General features: G+C 52.8%; 1 protein-coding gene across 2 annotated transcripts in view; it reads right to left on the reverse strand.

The window, feature by feature from the left end:
- Window positions 1–2,560, reverse strand: part of TP53BP2 (tumor protein p53 binding protein 2) — a 55,193-nt gene extending 52,633 nt beyond the window's left edge. For both annotated transcript variants that reach the window (XM_075339072.1, XM_075339071.1), the window contains exon 1: window positions 2,442–2,560. The gene's annotated coding sequence lies outside the window, so the exon portion shown is untranslated. The remainder of the gene's footprint in view (window positions 1–2,441) is intronic.
- Between the last annotated feature and the right edge of the window lie 14,315 nt (window positions 2,561–16,875).

Raw genomic sequence — 16,875 nt, forward strand, 5'->3', positions numbered from 1 at the left:
CCCTCTCCTCACCAACCTGCTCTCTCCGTCCCCCCCTCTCCTCACCAACCTGCTCTCTCCGTCCCCCCCTCTCCTCACCAACCTGCTCTCTCCGTCCCCCCCTCTCCTCACCAACCTGCTCTCTCCGTCCCCCCCCTCTCCTCACCAACCTGCTCTCTCCGTCCCCCCCTCTCCTCACCAACCTGCTCTCTCCGTCCCCCCCTCTCCTCACCAACCTGCTCTCTCCGTCCCCCCCTCTCCTCACCAACCTGCTCTCTCCGTCCCCCCCTCTCCTCACCAACCTGCTCTCTCCGTCCCCCCCCTCTCCTCACCAACCTGCTCTCTCCGTCCCCCCCCCTCTCCTCACCAACCTGCTCTCTCCGTCCCCCCCCTCTCCTCACCAACCTGCTCTCTCCGTCCCCCCCTCTCCTCACCAACCTGCTCTCTCCGTCCCCCCCTCTCCTCACCAACCTGCTCTCTCTGCCCCCCCTCTCCTCACCAACCTGCTCTCTCTGTCCCCCCCCTCTCCTCACCAACCTGCTCTCTCTGCCCCCCCTCTCCTCACCAACCTGCTCTCTCTGTCCCCCCCTCTCCTCACCAACCTGCTCTCTCTGTCCCCCCCTCTCCTCACTAACCTGCTCTCTCTGTCCCCCCCTCTCCTCACTAACCTGCTCTCTGTCCCCCCCTCTCCTCACTAACCTGCTCTCTGTCCCCCCCTCTCCTCACTAACCTGCTCTCTCTGTCCCCCCCCTCCTCACTAACCTGCTCTCTCTGTCCCCCCCCCTCCTCACTAACCTGCTCTCTCTGTCCCCCCCCTCTCCTCACTAACCTGCTCTCTGCCCCCCCCTCTCCTCACTAACCTGCTCTCTGCCCCCCCTCTCCTCACTAACCTGCTCTCTGCCCCCCCTCTCCTCACTAACCTGCTCTCTGCCCCCCTCTCCTCACTAACCTGCTCTCTGCCCCCCCTCTCCTCACTAACCTGCTCACTCTGCCCCCCTCTCCTCACTAACCTGCTCTCTGCCCCCCTCTCCTCACTAACCTGCTCTCTGCCCCCCCTCTCCTCACTAACCTGCTCTCTGCCCCCCCTCTCCTCACTAACCTGCTCTCTCTGCCCCCCCTCTCCTCACTAACCTGCTCTCTCTGCCCCCCCCCTCCTCACTAACCTGCTCTCTCTGCCCCCCCCTCTCCTCACTAACCTGCTCTCTCTGCCCCCCCCCTCTCCTCACTAACCTGCTCTCTCTGCCCCCCCCTCCTCACTAACCTGCTCTCTGTCCCCCCCCCTCTCCTCACTAACCTGCTCTCTGCCCCCCCCCCTCTCCTCACTAACCTGCTCTCTGTCCCCCCCCCTCTCCTCACTAACCTGCTCTCTGTCCCCCCCCCCTCTCCTCACTAACCTGCTCTCTCTGCCCCCCCCTCTCCTCACTAACCTGCTCTCTCTGCCCCCCCCCTCTCCTCACTAACCTGCTCTCTCTGCCCCCCCTCTCCTCACTAACCTGCTCTCTCTGCCCCCCCCCTCTCCTCACTAACCTGCTCTCTCTGCCCCCCCCCTCCTCTCCTCACTAACCTGCTCTCTCTGCCCCCCCCTCTCCTCACTAACCTGCTCTCTCTGCCCCCCCTCTCCTCACTAACCTGCTCTCTCTGCCCCCCCCTCTCCTCACTAACCTGCTCTCTCTGTCCCCCCCCTCTCCTCACTAACCTGCTCTCTCTGTCCCCCCCTCTCCTCACTAACCTGCTCTCTGCCCCCCCCCCTCTCCTCACTAACCTGCTCTCTGTCCCCCCCCCTCTCCTCACTAACCTGCTCTCTGTCCCCCCCCCCCTCTCCTCACTAACCTGCTCTCTCTGCCCCCCCCCTCTCCTCACTAACCTGCTCTCTCTGCCCCCCCTCTCCTCACTAACCTGCTCTCTCTGCCCCCCCCCTCTCCTCACTAACCTGCTCTCTCTGCCCCCCCCTCTCCTCACTAACCTGCTCTCTCTGCCCCCCCCCTCTCCTCACTAACCTGCTCTCTCTGCCCCCCCTCTCCTCACTAACCTGCTCTCTCTGCCCCCCCTCTCCTCACTAACCTGCTCTCTCTGCCCCCCCCTCTCCTCACTAACCTGCTCTCTCTGTCCCCCCCCTCTCCTCACTAACCTGCTCTCTCTGTCCCCCCCTCTCCTCACTAACCTGCTCTCTCTGTCCCCCCCTCTCCTCACTAACCTGCTCTCGTCCCTGCTCAGTTCTCATACACAATAGCAGTTTGCTACACTGTATCAGTGAGGAGGAGGAATGGCTGCACTGGACACAATTGTAGCAAAGCCGCAGCTGTGTGTGGGATAACTGTCTGAATTTGCTTCTAGTCACTGACAGGAAGCAGAGGAGGAATGGTGAAGTTTACACATAGAGCAGCCCCTCCCCCACTCCTCCCAGCCCCCACATACCCGCAGCACAGGACACCTGCCCCCCTCACACATGGCGCCCCGGACCCACCTGTGGCGGCCGCCGGTGTCTCCTCCGCTCTCGCCCCCGGGATCCCCCAGCTTTGTCCTGCGGAGGAAGGAGACGTCTGTCCGCTGCGTGAGAGGCCGACACTGCGCCGCCCGACCCCGTGACGCACGGCCACGCCCACCGCATGACGTCCATGCATAGTTACCTTCCGTCACGTGATTATCCTCTCTTCTCGCTGATATCGGCGACATGCGGCGACACAGACGTCGGTCCCGGCGGTCGGAGGACGCGCGCACTATCGCAGCTCTGGCCACTTTTGCGGTACTTTGTGAAAAAGTTAAAATGGCCGCCGCCCCCCTTGCAGGACGACAAACATGTGTTGTCATGGTGACGGAGCGGCGCGTCTCCTCGGCTGAGGGCGCCCTCTAGTGTTCAGCGGCGCACCCAGCAGCGGCGCCCATCCCCCACACTCAGGACCGCTGCTGCCTGTCAGTGACTGGTGACGCCACACACAAGCGAGTCTGAGCAACGTGCACGGCCGACACTGAGCTCCAGCCTAATGGCCAAAATGTCCAGGAACAAGGGCAGAAATCCCGAAGAGCTGGAGAATCTCCGAAACCCCGGAGAAGCCTTGTGGAAAGTGTCCAGGATGTGGCGTCAGCCCGGACCCCAAAATACAACCCACCCCCTCATATAAAACATTGCCTGACCAGGGGCAGCGCTGCATGACACGGTGCGCCCGTTAGCTGCTCCCTGGTGGTCGGCGTCACCCCTGCTATCTTCTCCCTGGTGGTCGGCGTCACCCCTGTTATCCTCTCCCTGGTGGTCGGCGTCACCACTGGTAGCTTCTCCCTGGTGGTCGGCGTCACCCCTGGTATCTTCTCCCTGGTGGTCGGCGTCACCCCTGGTATCTTCTCCCTGGTGGTCGGCGTCACCCCTGGTATCTTCTCCCTGGTGGTCGGCGTCACCACTGGTATCTTCTCCCTGGTGGTCGGCGTCACCACTGGTATCTTCTCCCTGGTGGTCGGCGTCACCACTGGTATCTTCTCCCTGGTGGTCGGCGTCACCACTGGTATCTTCTCCCTGGTGGTCGGCGTCACCACTGGTATCTTCTCCCTGGTGGTCGGCGTCACCTGGTATCTTCTCCCTGGTGGTCGGCGTCACCCCTGGTATCTTCTCCCTGGTGGTCGGCGTCACCCCTGGTATCTTCTCCCTGGTGGTCGGCGTCACCCCTGGTAGCTCTGCTCCTTGGTGGTCGGTGTCACCACTGGTAGCTGCTCCCTGGTGGTCGGTGTTACACCCGGTATCTTCTTCCCGGTGGTTGGCTGTACGCTCGGTATCTTCTCCCTGGTTGTCAGTGATCAGTGGTACTCCCGATATCTGCTTCCCCGGTGGTCTGCTGAACTTCTGGTATTGGCTCCCCGTTGGTCGGCGGTACTCCTAGTAGCTGCTGCTCCCGAGTAGTCGGCGGTATTCCTGGTAGCTGCTCCCCAGTTGTTGGCGGTACGCCAGGTGTTTGCTCACAGGTAGTCAGTGATCAGTAGTACAATCAGTGTCTGCTCCCTTGCTGGTCAGCATCACCCCTGGTATCTGCTTCCCAGTGGTCGATGGTACTCCCAGTGGCTGCTTCCCGGTAGACGGCAGTACTCCCGGTATCTGCTTCCCGGTGGTTGTTGGTACTCCCGGTATCTGCTTCCCGGTGGTTGTTGGTACTCCCGATATCTGCTTCCCGGTGGTTGTTGGTACTACCGGTATGTGCTCCCAAGTGGTTGGTGGTGCTCCCGGTATCTGCTTCCCGGTGGTTGTTGGTACTCCCGGTATCTGCTTACCGGTGGTTGTTAGTAGTCCCGGTATTTGCTTCCCGGTGGTTGGCGGTACTCCCGGTATCTGCTTCCCGGTGGTTGGCGGTGCACCCGGTATCTGCTTCCCGGTGGTTGGCGGTGCACCCGGTATCTGCTTTCCGGTGGTTGGCGGTACTCCCGGTATCTGCTTCCCGGTGGTTGGCGGTACTCCCGGTGTCTGCTTCCTGGTGGTTGGCGGTACTCCCGGTGTCTGCTTCTCGGTGGTTGTTGGTACTCCCGGTATCTGCTTCCCGGTGGTTGGCGGTACTCCCGGTATCTGCTTCTCGGTGGTCGGTGGTACTCCCGGTGTCTTCTCCCCGGTGGTCGGTGGTACTCCTGGTGTCTTCTCCCCGGTGGTCGGTGGTACTCCTGGTGTCTTCTCCCCGGTGGTCGGTGGTACTCCTGGTGTCTTCTCCCCGGTGGTCGGTGGTACTCCTGGTGTCTTCTCCCCGGTGGTCGGTGGTACTCCCGGTGTCTTCTCCCCGGTGGTCGGTGGTACTCCTGGTGTCTTCTCCCCGGTGGTCGGTGGTACTCCTGGTGTCTTCTCCCCGGTGGTCGGTGGTACTCCCGGTGTCTTCTCCCCGGTGGTCGGTGGTACTCCCGGTGTCTTCTCCCCGGTGGTCGGTGGTACTCCCGGTGTCTTCTCCCCGATGGTCGGTGGTACTCCTGGTGTCTTCTCCCCGGTGGTCGGTGGTACTCCCGGTATCTGCTTCTCGGTGGTTGGTGGTACTCCCGGTGTCTTCTCCCCAGTGGTCCGTTGTACTCCCGGTGTCTGCTCATTGTTACAGTTGACTGTTTGTAGGATTTGGGCTCTGGTGACCGCCCGTTTGCCCCTGCAGACCCCGGCGGTGGATACTAATATTTCTAGCAGTGATACTTACATCGCAGCTTGTGTTTGTGTCTGGTTTCTTGTTACATTATTGCAGTGAGGCTGACAGGACGCAGGAACCTTCTCCGCTCCTCTCTCCTCAGACGGATCATTTCCCTGTTCCTTGAGGTGAGAACCGAATATCCAGAAGTATCAGTCACCACTGAGGAGTGTGGACGAGGCCCCCGGCCGTTCTCCAGGCCTTGGACTACTCTCCTCCTCTGTAACCAGTGACCTCCGGAATGCAGAGATTATTTTATCCATGTATGTAACCATTTTTTTTTTTTTTTTTTTTACATGGATATTTTTTTTTAACTCCCCAAAACATTTTTCTTTATAGTGTGTGATGCAAAAAGGCTACACACCCCTATAAAAATATCAAGAAGAATCATTTCAGAACTTTTTTTCCACCTTTAGGCCGAAAACACACTTCCGTTAAAACCACGTCCGTGTAAAACGGGCCGTTTTTCGGGTCCGTTTTCCGTTTTTTAGATCCGTTTTTATGGTATGTGTGGCCAGCGTGTGTATCCCGTATGCTAACCGTATGTGTGTGTGGAATGTCCGTGTGCGCGTGAGTGAAATAACTGACGTGTGTGTGTTGTCCATGTGGAATGTCCGTGTGTGTGTGTTGTACAATGTCGTTGATACATGTCGGCTGACAGCATACAGAGTTGCGCGATGAGAATGAACTCGGGTGAACTTCACCTGACTTCATTGTCATGCCGCGGCTCTGTCTGTGTGCCGCGTACTGATTAGCGGTCACCCGTGGAGGACTCACCGGTGACCGCTAATCCCCTGAGTGACTGAATTAAGCAGCCCTCTGTCATACTTACCGTTCCCCGATCTCCGGCGCGGCGCTGCACGGCTGTTCTCTAAACTCCGGCGGCTTTTCCTCTTTTGAAAAAGCCGGCCGCTCATTAATCAATCTCGTATTCCCTGCTTTCCCCGCCCACAGGCGCCTGTGATTGGTTGCAGTCAGACACGCCCCCCTCGCTGAGTGACAGCTGTGTCACTGCACCCAATCACAATAGCCGGTGGGCGTGTCTATACTGTGCAGTAAAATAAATAAATAATTAAAAAAAAAACAGCGTACGGTCCCCCCCCCTATTTTAATACCAGACAGATAAAGCCATACGGCTGCAGGCTGGTATTCTCAGGATGGGGAGCCCCACGTTATGGGGAGCCCCCCAGCCTAACAATATCAGCCAGCAGCCGCCCAGAATTGTCACATACATTATATGCGACAGTTCTGGGACTGTACCCGGCTCTTCCCGATTTGCCCTGGTGCATTAGCAATCGGGGTAATAAGGAGTTAATGGCAGCCCATAGCTGCCACTAAATCCTAGATTAATCATGTCAGGCGTCTCCCCGAGAAACCTTCCATGATTAATCTGTAAGTTACAGTTAAAAAACAGACACAACTGAAAAATCCTTTATTAGAAATAAAAAACACTAACAAATTCCCTCATTACCAATTTATTAACCCCAACAAAGCCCTCCATGTCCAGCGTAATCCACGGACCTCCAGCGTCGCTTCCAGGTCTGCTATATGGAGGTGACAGGAGCAGCAGAAGACACCGCCGCTCCTGTCAGCTCCACGCAGCAAATGAGGTGAGTAGCGCGATCAGCTGCTGTCAGTCACGTAACTCACGCGGGTAACCTCACTAACAGCTCAGCCAGCTAATCGCGCTACTCACCTCATTTGTTGCGTGGAGCTGACAGGAGCGGCGGTGTCTTCTGCTGCTCCTGTCACTCAGCGTGGTGGGCGTGTGTGACTGCAACCAATCACAGGCGCCTGTGGGCAGGGAAAGCAGGGAATACGAGATTGATTAATGAGCGGCCGGCTTTTTCAAAATAGTAAAAGCCGCCGGAGTTTAGAGAACAGCCGTGCAGCGCCGCGCCGGAGATCGGGGAACGGTAAGTATGAGAGAGGGGGGGAACTGACCGACAGACAGCGAGAGGGACAGATAAGACAGAGAGACTGACCGACCGACGGACTGAGGGAGAGAACGAAACAGAAAAAGAAAAAAGACCGACATCACATGAAAAAAGCACAAAACGTACAGGGAGCAAACAGAGATGCGTCCGTGTCACTCGGACGTGCGCACAGACCCATTGACTTTCATTGGGTCCGTGCTGCGTGTTGCGTGCTGAAAACGGACATGCTTCTGTGCAAAATGGAGACACAAACGTAGCACGCACACGGACACACGGACCTTAATGAAAAACGCACATGTGTCCTCAAACATTAAATAACATTGGTGCACGTTTGGCCGTGTCTCCGGTATATACGGAAACGGACCAAACGCGCACCTGTTTCACGGATGTGTGTTTCAGACCTTAAATGTCGCCCATAATCTGTAGAAATCCACTGAGAAACAACAAGAGTAAAATAATGCTGTTGCATAAGTGTTAGCGCCCTTTTATAACTACCGTAGGAATGTGGTTGTCTCCAGAATCAGCCGATCACTTTTACCCCCATGTTACATAGTAGTCAGCACACGGCCGTCGTCATTTACAGGGATTCTGATTCAGTTTTAGGAGGACCTTACAGCAGAAGACTTGGTCCATAAACAGCTGACAACACTGCAAGGGGATCTGATTGTGGAAAGTTATCAGTCAGGGGAAGGGACAAAAACATTTCCATGGCATTAGATCTACCATGGGACATAGTCACATAGTCACCAAGAAGGGGCTTAAATTTGGCACAACAGTGACATTACCCAGCACTGGACATCCCTCAAAAATTGATGAAAAAGACCAGAAGTAAATTGGTCTGAGAGGCCGACAGCAACATTAAAGGAGCTGCAGGAATTTGTGGCCAGTACTCGCTGTGTACTGCAAGTGACAACAATCTCCCATAGTCGTCTTCATATATGCAACCTAGAGTGGCAAGATGGAAGACTTTCTTACAAAGAAAAACACCCAGGCCCGGCTATATTTTGCCCAAATTCACATCAGGTTGAAAATCGTCTTATGTCTGAGACCATGGTGGAACTTTCTGCTAGAATTGCAATAGATATGTTTTGCACATCACTTTAAGAACACCATCCCCACAGTGACGCATGGTGGAGGCCTCTTTATGCTTTAGAGCTGTTTTTTGGCAGTTGGAACTGATGCTTTAGGGAATTATCAGTTCCAACTATCACTCAATTTTTGGAACCAAACCTCCCGACCTCTACTAAATGCTGAAGATGATGAGGAGTATCACCTTTCAGCACAACGACCCTAAGTGACCTCCAAATCGGCGAAAGAGGAAGACGAACGTTATGGAACAGCCCAGGCCGGAATCCAAGTGCCAATCTGTGGTGACCTGAGGAGGGCGCTGTACACAGCGGGTGCCCCTGCAATCTGACAAGTGGGGAGTTGCTTCAGGGAAGAGGGGGCAAAGATCGCTAATTCTAGATGGGCCTTTTGATAGACTCCGACCTATAAAGACTGACTACTGTCAGAAATTCACAGGGGACTTCAACAAAGTATTAGTATTTGGGTGTGAGGACTTATGCAAACACATTGATTTAGTTCTTTTTCCACCCAAAAATATTTCTTTGTTTCTCGATAGATTATGGGCAATATCGCAGGTGAAAAAATGGAAAAAAAAACCTACACTGATTCTTCTAAGAGGGGTGTGAAGACTTTTTTTTTTTTTTTTAATCCATGGACTGTAATACAGCATGATACATCTCCGGACATAGGAGGCATTCTTGCCATCTGACAGAGGGGGCCACAAGCCTTTTTTGTGGCCAATCCCACCCCCCATTCACAGCCGTTCTCTCCCCCCTCTGCACCTGAATATCGGTTTCCATCACCCCAAGCCCACCCTTCAGCAACAAAAAGGGAGTACGGGTCCCTCGTTCTCAGCAGGGAATTAAGCTATAATGTATATTACGTTCTTTTGATAATATGCAAATTCCCGTCCTCCTCCTCCTCACCCCCTTACCAAAAAATAACGGACCAAACGCAACACATTTACATTATGATCAAGCAGCAGGACGTTGCCATGAAAAGCTGGCGGTGACTGACAGCAGAGCGCCCACTGCAACGGCCAGGAGCTGAGCCGGCTCCAATCCCGGCTGGTTAACCCCTCACATGCTGCAGCTAGTAGTGACCTTGGCATCTAAGCAGTTTGAAAGAGGAAACCTCCGGTCAGCCATTGAATATCCCTAACACGCAGTGGGGGCTGGACTCTGCCTTCTCCTCCCCTGCCAGTGTATACAGGCATAACAGCGATGCCCCCATCAATCAGCACAAGGTAAAATTGCTTTTGGCGCACATACCAGCATAAAATGTCTAGGAAGCGTTCCGATTCTCTTACTTTGTAATTTTCCATCGAGAGGGTGGTTCCACTTTATTAATATTCTATCAGCATTGCAGGTGCTGGAACTTTCTTCAGTTACTAGCATACATCGCTCCGTCTATAACAGCAGTTCCTCTTGATCAGCATTCTTCCAGCACTGTTGGCGCTGGGACTTTTGTTTCCTCACTTGCCTTTTGCTCTATAACTAACCATCAAAACAGCAGTTCTGATGGATCAGAATTCTGCCAGAATTGTAGGTGCTGGGATTGGTGATCCCTCATTTCCCACCTACATTGTTCTTTCCTCTATTGCTTACCATCAAAACAGCAGCTACTCTTGATCGGCATTCTTCCAGCACTGTAGGCACTTAAGGGGGCTTTACACGCAACGATATTGCTAGCGAGCGTACCCGCCCTTGTCGGTTGTGCGTCACGGGGAAATCGCTGCCCATGGCGCACATTATCGTTAGTCCCTGTCACACGGACTTACCTGCCTAGCGACGTCACTGTGACCGGCAAACCGCCTCCTTTCTAAGGGGGAGGTTAGTGCGGCGTCACTAAGCGGCTGCCCAATAGAAGCGGAGGGGCGGAGATGAGCGGGACGAACATCCCGCCCACCTCCTTCCTTCCTCATTGCGGGCGGCCGCAGGTACGATGTTGTTCCATATTCAAAAAAAAAATCAAATCAAATCTTTATTTTTATATAGCGCTGACATATTCCGCAGCGCGTTACATACATCAGGAACACTGTCCCCATTGGGGCTCACAGTCTAAAGTCCCTAACTGTATGTCTTTGGAGTGTGGGAGGAAACCGGAGACCCCGGGGGAAACCCACACAGACGTGGGGAGAACATACAAACTCCTTGCAGATGTTGTCCTTGGTGGGATTTGAACCCAGGACCCCAGCGCTGCAAGACTGCAGTGCTAACCACTGAGCCACCACAAGACTGCAGTGCTAACCACTGAGCCACCACAAGACTGCAGTGCTAACCACTGAGCCACCACAAGACTGCAGTGCTAACCACTGAGCCACCACAAGACTGCAGTGCTAACCACTGAGCCACCGTGCCGCTCCTTCCTGTGGTGTCAAACATAGCAATGTGTGCTGCCTCGGGAACAGCGAACAATTTACGTCCTGCAACAGCAACGATAATTGGGATTAGACCGACGCGTCAACAATCAAGGATTAGGTGAGTAATTTTGATCGTTAACGGTCGTTCCTGCGTTTCACACGCAATGACATCGCTAACAAGGCCGGATGTGCGTCACGAATTCCGTGACCCCCAACGACATCTCGTTAGCGATGTCGCTGCGTGTAAAGCCCCCTTTAGACTTTAGTTTCCTCAATAATAATAATAATAATAGTATTTATTCATTTATATAGCGCCATTAATTCCGCAGCGCTTTACATACATCAGGAACACTGTCCCCATTGGGGCTCACAATCTAAATTCCCTATCAGTAGGTCTTTGGAGTGTGGGAGGAAACCGGAGACCATGGAGGAAACCCACGCAGACACGGGGAGAACATACAAACTCCTTGCAGATGGTGTCCTTGGTGGGATTTGAACCAGGACCCCAACGCTGCAAGACTGCAGTGCTAACCACTGAGCCACCATAAGACTGCAGTGCTAACCACTGAGCCACCGTGCTGCCCTCACTTCCCATCATGCATTGCTTTTATTCTATAACTTACCATCAAAATGGCACTTCCTCTTGATCAGCCTTCTGCCGGAACTGCAGGTACTAGGATTAGCGTTCCCTCACTTCCCAGCATACCTTGCTTTTTTTCCTCTATAACTTACAATCAAAAACACTGTTGTAATGGATCAGCATTTTTCCAGCACTGTTTGTGTTGGGACTTGAGTTCTTTCAATTCCCAGGATACATTGCTGTTCCCTCTATAACTGACCATCAAGACAACAGTTCCTCTTTATCAGCATTCTTCCAGCACTGTAAGTGCTGGGACTTTCTTCTCTACTCTTTCCTCTATCACTTACCATCGTATTTCTTCTTGATGAGCATTTTTAAAAATCTGTAGGTGCTGGACCTTAAATCTACGTGCAAATCTAAAAATAAGGAGCGTTAATAGTGTAATACCAGATGGATAAGTACGGTATATAGGAATATACACTCACCGAATTTAGTTGTGAAAGTTCCAACCACTAGTGCGCATGAGATACTGGCGTCTGCTACAGCCCCACGTGAATGAACATTCAGAATGGAGTAGAGAAGGGGTTAACGCCGCACATCAGCCAAATGAAGATGTAGAGATGTTGATGGTAATAAACTATCTTTTTATTCCATAGGGCTACGCGTTTCGAGGTGAAAACCTCTTCCTCAGGACCAGTACATCAACAGAAACATGTACTGGTCCTGAGGAAGAGGTTTTCACCTCGAAACGCGTAGACCTATGGAATAAAAAGATAGTTTATTATCATCAACATCTCTACATCTTCATTTGGCTGATGCGCGGCGTTAACCCCTTCTCTACTCCATTTTGAAGGAACTTAAATCTACTCACTTTCCAGCATACATTGGTCTTTATGCTATAACTGACCATCAAAAGGGCAACTTCTCTTGATCAGCATTCTGCCAGCACTATAGGGGCTGGAGCTTTCTTTTCATTCACTCCCCAGCATAATTTGCTCTTTCCATGGCTTATGTATCTGATAATGTAACTATTTTATGTCTTAATAAGTATTTACCTTTAATCTTTTCATTTAAAGTTTGGGATCTGTACAAACACACAAAAAAAATGACTGTAGCAGCACAAACATGTTATGGGAACGTCCCCTGAAGATAGTGGGGAAACCTAAGCTTCACTTTAGAGAGTCATAGCCATCCCCTGACAGCGTGATGAGCCGTCCAGGACGGGATCAGCCTCAAGGGGAAATGTGCAAAGGAACATCGGATACTCCGCGCCTGTACACGAAGGACAAATGGGGGGGGCATTACCGATATGAAAAATCTGCGCGCTGCCCCTCCTGGAATGATCCCTCCAGGCTAGAGGATGACTCTAGGATCAGTCAGTGAGCGCACCGGAGAAACCTGATCCTTATAATCATGCAGTCATTTATACATCAATATCTGCGAAACTAAAATGACACCTGAAAACAATTTACAACCTGTTCCACCACTTAAAGGAGGTTTCCAGCGAAAAGTTTCATGAAACTTAGTAATAAAGTTCTTCAGCTGCGAAGGTCGGTCCTGACAAGTCCTCTAGATTTTTGTATCTGACATAAAACGACTTTCCCAATGTCGGCACAGGACCATAGCCGTGCGAAGGGGGCTGACCACTCATTTCAGGTGCAAAGCCAGCCCCCTGCTCTGTTCACCCGCCGTAACAGAGACTATAGAAATGAGCACTCGGGCCCTATCCTATATCGACTCAGGGAAAGCTGCTCTGTGTCATTCAAAACCACAAGACGAGCTGCGGGCACCTAAGAATGGAGCGTGTCCCAGAAGTATAGTAGTAGGTGGCATAAGTTACAAATTTTGCTTGTTTTATTTTAGTTAGAAGAGAATGTTTACCAATACAATTTTGTGTACCTGTAACCACCACTAGAGGGAGTGCGCTGTAACTGAAGCCACCACTAGAGGGAGCACGCTGTAACTAGCCACCACTAGAGGGAGCTCACTGTAGCTGTAGCCACCACTAGAGGGAGCGCGCTGTAACTGTAGCCACCACTAGAGGGAGCGCGCTGTAACTGTAGTGACCACTAGAGGGAGCTCACCACTAGAGGGAGCGCGCTGTAACTGTAACCACCACTAGAGGGAGCGCGCTGTAACTGAAGCCACCACTAGAGGGAGCACGCTGTAACTAGCCACCACTAGAGGGAGCTCACTGTAGCTGTAGCCACCACTAGAGGGAGCGCGCTGTAACTGTAGCCACCACTAGAGGGAGCGCGCTGTAACTGTAGTGACCACTAGAGGGAGCTCACCACTAGAGGGAGCGCGCTGTAACTGTAACCACCACTAGAGGGAGCGCGCTGTAACTGAAGCCACCACTAGAGGGAGCGCGCTGTAACTGAAGCCACCACTAGAGGGAGCGCGCTGTAACTGAAGCCACCACTAGAGGAAGCGCGCTGTAACTGTAGCCACCACTAGTGGGAGCGCGCTGTAGCCACCACTAGAGGGAGCGCGCTGTAGCCACCACTAGAGGGAGCGCGCTGTAACTGAAGCCACCACTAGAGGGAGCGCGCTGTAACTGTAGCCACTACTAGAGGGAGCGCGCTGTAGCCTGTAGCCACCACTAGAGGGAGCGCGCTGTAACTGTAGCCTTCCACTAGAGGGAGCGTGCTGTAACTGTAGCCACCACTAGAGGGCGCGTGCTGTAACTGTAGCCACCACTAGAGGGAGCGTGCTGTAACTGTAGCCACCACTAGAGGGAGCACGCTGTAGCCACCACTAGAGGGAGCGCGCTGTAGCCACCACTAGAGGGAGCGCGCTGTAACTGTAGCCACCACTAGAGGGCGCGTGCTGTAACTGTAGCCACCACTAGAAGGAGCGTGCTGTAACTGTAGGCACCACTAGAGGGAGCGCGCTGTAACTGTAGCCACCACTAGAGGGCGCGTGCTGTAACTGTAGCCACCACTAGAAGGAGCGTGCTGTAACTGTAGGCACCACTAGAGGGCGCGTGCTGTAACTGTAGCCACCACTAGAAGGAGCGTGCTGTAACTGTAGCCACCACTAGAGGGAGCGTGCTGTAACTGTAGGCACCACTAGAGGGAGCGCGCTGTAACTGTAGCCACCACTAGAGGGAGCTCTCTGTAGCTGTAGCCACCACTAGAGGGAGCGCGCTGTAACTGTAACCACCACTAGAGGGAGCGCGCTGTAACTGTAACCACCACTAGAGGGAGCGCACTGTAACTGTAACCACCACTAGAGGGAGCGCGCTGTAGCTGTAGCCACCACTAGAGGGAGCGCGCTGTACCTGAAGCCACCACTAGAGGGAGCGCGCTGTACCTGAAGCCACAACTAGAGGGAGCATGCTGTAACTGAAGCCACCACTAGGGGGAGCACGCTGTAACTGTAGCCATCACTAGAGGGAGAGCGCTATAACTGAAGCCACCACTAGAGGGAGCACACTGTAACTGAACCCACCACTAGAGGGAGCGCGCTGTAACTGAAGCCACCACTAGAGGGAGCGCGCTGTAACTGAAGCCACCACTAGAGGGAGCGCGCTGTAGCCACCACTAGAGGGAGCGCGCTGTAGCCACCACTAGAGGGAGCGCGCTGTAACTGAAGCCACCACTAGAGGGAGCGCGCTGTAACTGAAGCCACCACTAGAGGGAGCGCGCTGTAGCCACCACTAGAGGGAGCGCGCTGTAGCCACCACTAGAGGGAGCGCGTTGTAACTGAAGCCACCACTAGAGGGAGCGCGCTGTAACTGTAGCCACCACTAGAGGGAGCGCGCTGTAACTGTAGCCTTCCACTAGAGGGAGCGTGCTGTAACTGTAGCCACCACTAGAGGGCGCGTGCTGTAACTGTAGCCACCACTAGAGGGAGCGTGCTGTAACTGTAGCCACCACTAGAGGGAGCGCGCTGTAGCCACCACTAGAGGGAGCGCGCTGTAGCCACCACTAGAGGGAGCGCGCTGTAACTGTAGCCACCACTAGAGGGCGCGTGCTGTAACTGTAGCCACCACTAGAAGGAGCGCGCTGTAACTGTAGCAAACCACTAGAGGGAGCGTGCTGTAACTGTAGGCACCACTAGAGGGAGCTCTCTGTAGCTGTAGCCACCACTAGAGGGAGCGCGCTGTAGCCACCACTAGAGGGAGCGCGCTGTAACTGTAGCCACCACTAGAGGGAGCTCTCTGTAGCTGTAGCCACCACTAGAGGGAGCGCGCTGTAACTGTAACCACCACTAGAGGGAGCGCGCTGTAACTGTAACCACCACTAGAGGGAGCGCGCTGTAGCTGTAGCCACCACTAGAGGGAGCGCGCTGTACCTGAAGCCACCACTAGAGGGAGCGCGCTGTACCTGAAGCCACCACTAGAGGGAGCGTGGTGTAACTGAAGCCACAACTAGAGGGAGCATGCTGTAACTGAAGCCACCACTAGGGGGAGCACGCTGTAACTGTAGCCATGACTAGAGGGAGAGCGCTATAACTGAAGCCATCACTAGAGGGAGAGCGCTATAACTGAAGCCACCACTAGAGGGAGCACACTGTAACTGAACCCACCACTAGAGGGAGCGCGCTGTAACTGAAGCCACCACTAGAGGGAGCGCGCTGTAACTGAAGCCACCACTAGAGGGAGCGCGCTGTAACTGAAGCCACCACTAGAGGGAGCGCGCTGTAACTGAAGCCACCACTAGAGGGAGCGCGCTGTAACTGAAGCCACCACTAGAGGGAGCGCGCTGTAACTGAAGCCACCACTAAAGGGAGCGCGCTGTAACTGTAGCCTTCCACTAGAGGGAGCGCGCTGTAGCCACCACTAGAGGGAGCGCGCTGTAACTGTAGCCTTCCACTAGAGGGAGCACACTGTAACTGTAGCCACCACTAGAGGGAGCACACTGTAACTGTAGCCACCACTAGAGGGAGCTTGCTGTAGCTGTAGCCACCACTAGAGGGAGCTCACTGCAGACTGTTATTAGCAAGGTCAATAAGTAACCAGCTTTTAAAGGGGTTGTCTGCCTTTTCAAGACTTTTTTTTTCTTAAATGCATGTATTTAGAGTTAAAAAGTAACATTTCATTAACAATTTTGCACGGTTTGGCTTTTACAGGCTTTTTACTTCCTGTCACATTCACCTTTTGATATAGTTTGTTTTCATAATTCAGCTAGAGGCGCTTAGAAAAGACCTGAAAGGGTTACAAACTCTCTAGTAATTCCAAAAACGCAACCAGAAGAATGACGTGGTTATCGCTGCGCTGCTGTGGAACGATGAAATAGCCAATACACTGGTTGTAGATGGAAGGTGGTTTAGTTTGATGCTTCCTGAAAGATTCTCAGTTAACTCATTTTGCAGCCAGGAATAAACAGTGCAACACAGAGGCTATAGGAGGCAACGTTTTCAATTAAAACCAATTGCAAAAAAAATATTTTTAGCTGCAAATACATGCATTAATGTAATATAAATATTTTTAAATTGCAACAATTATTTTTGGGGTTTTTTTTACAAAGTCTTTTTTACAAAGTCAAACCTTATTATTTTTTCATGAGGTTTTTTTTTTGTACAGGACCAGTTGTGGTTTGGAAAGACACCAATTGAAATGTTGCAATTGCCAGTGTTTTTTGGCTTTTGTATAGAACATGTTGGTTGTAAATATGATTCTCCAGATATAGTCAGCACTTTAGCGGTACCGAACTCTCATAGGTGTGTGTATATATGTGTATGTATGTATATATATATATATATATATATATATATATATATATATATATATATATATATATGTGTGTGTGTATATATATATATTAGATGAAACCCTTAGTTTCCCTCCGCTCTCTATAAAGACACTTCTGC

This window comes from Anomaloglossus baeobatrachus, chromosome 3 (assembly GCF_048569485.1).
Source record: "Anomaloglossus baeobatrachus isolate aAnoBae1 chromosome 3, aAnoBae1.hap1, whole genome shotgun sequence".
Classification (NCBI taxonomy): domain Eukaryota; kingdom Metazoa; phylum Chordata; class Amphibia; order Anura; family Aromobatidae; genus Anomaloglossus; species Anomaloglossus baeobatrachus.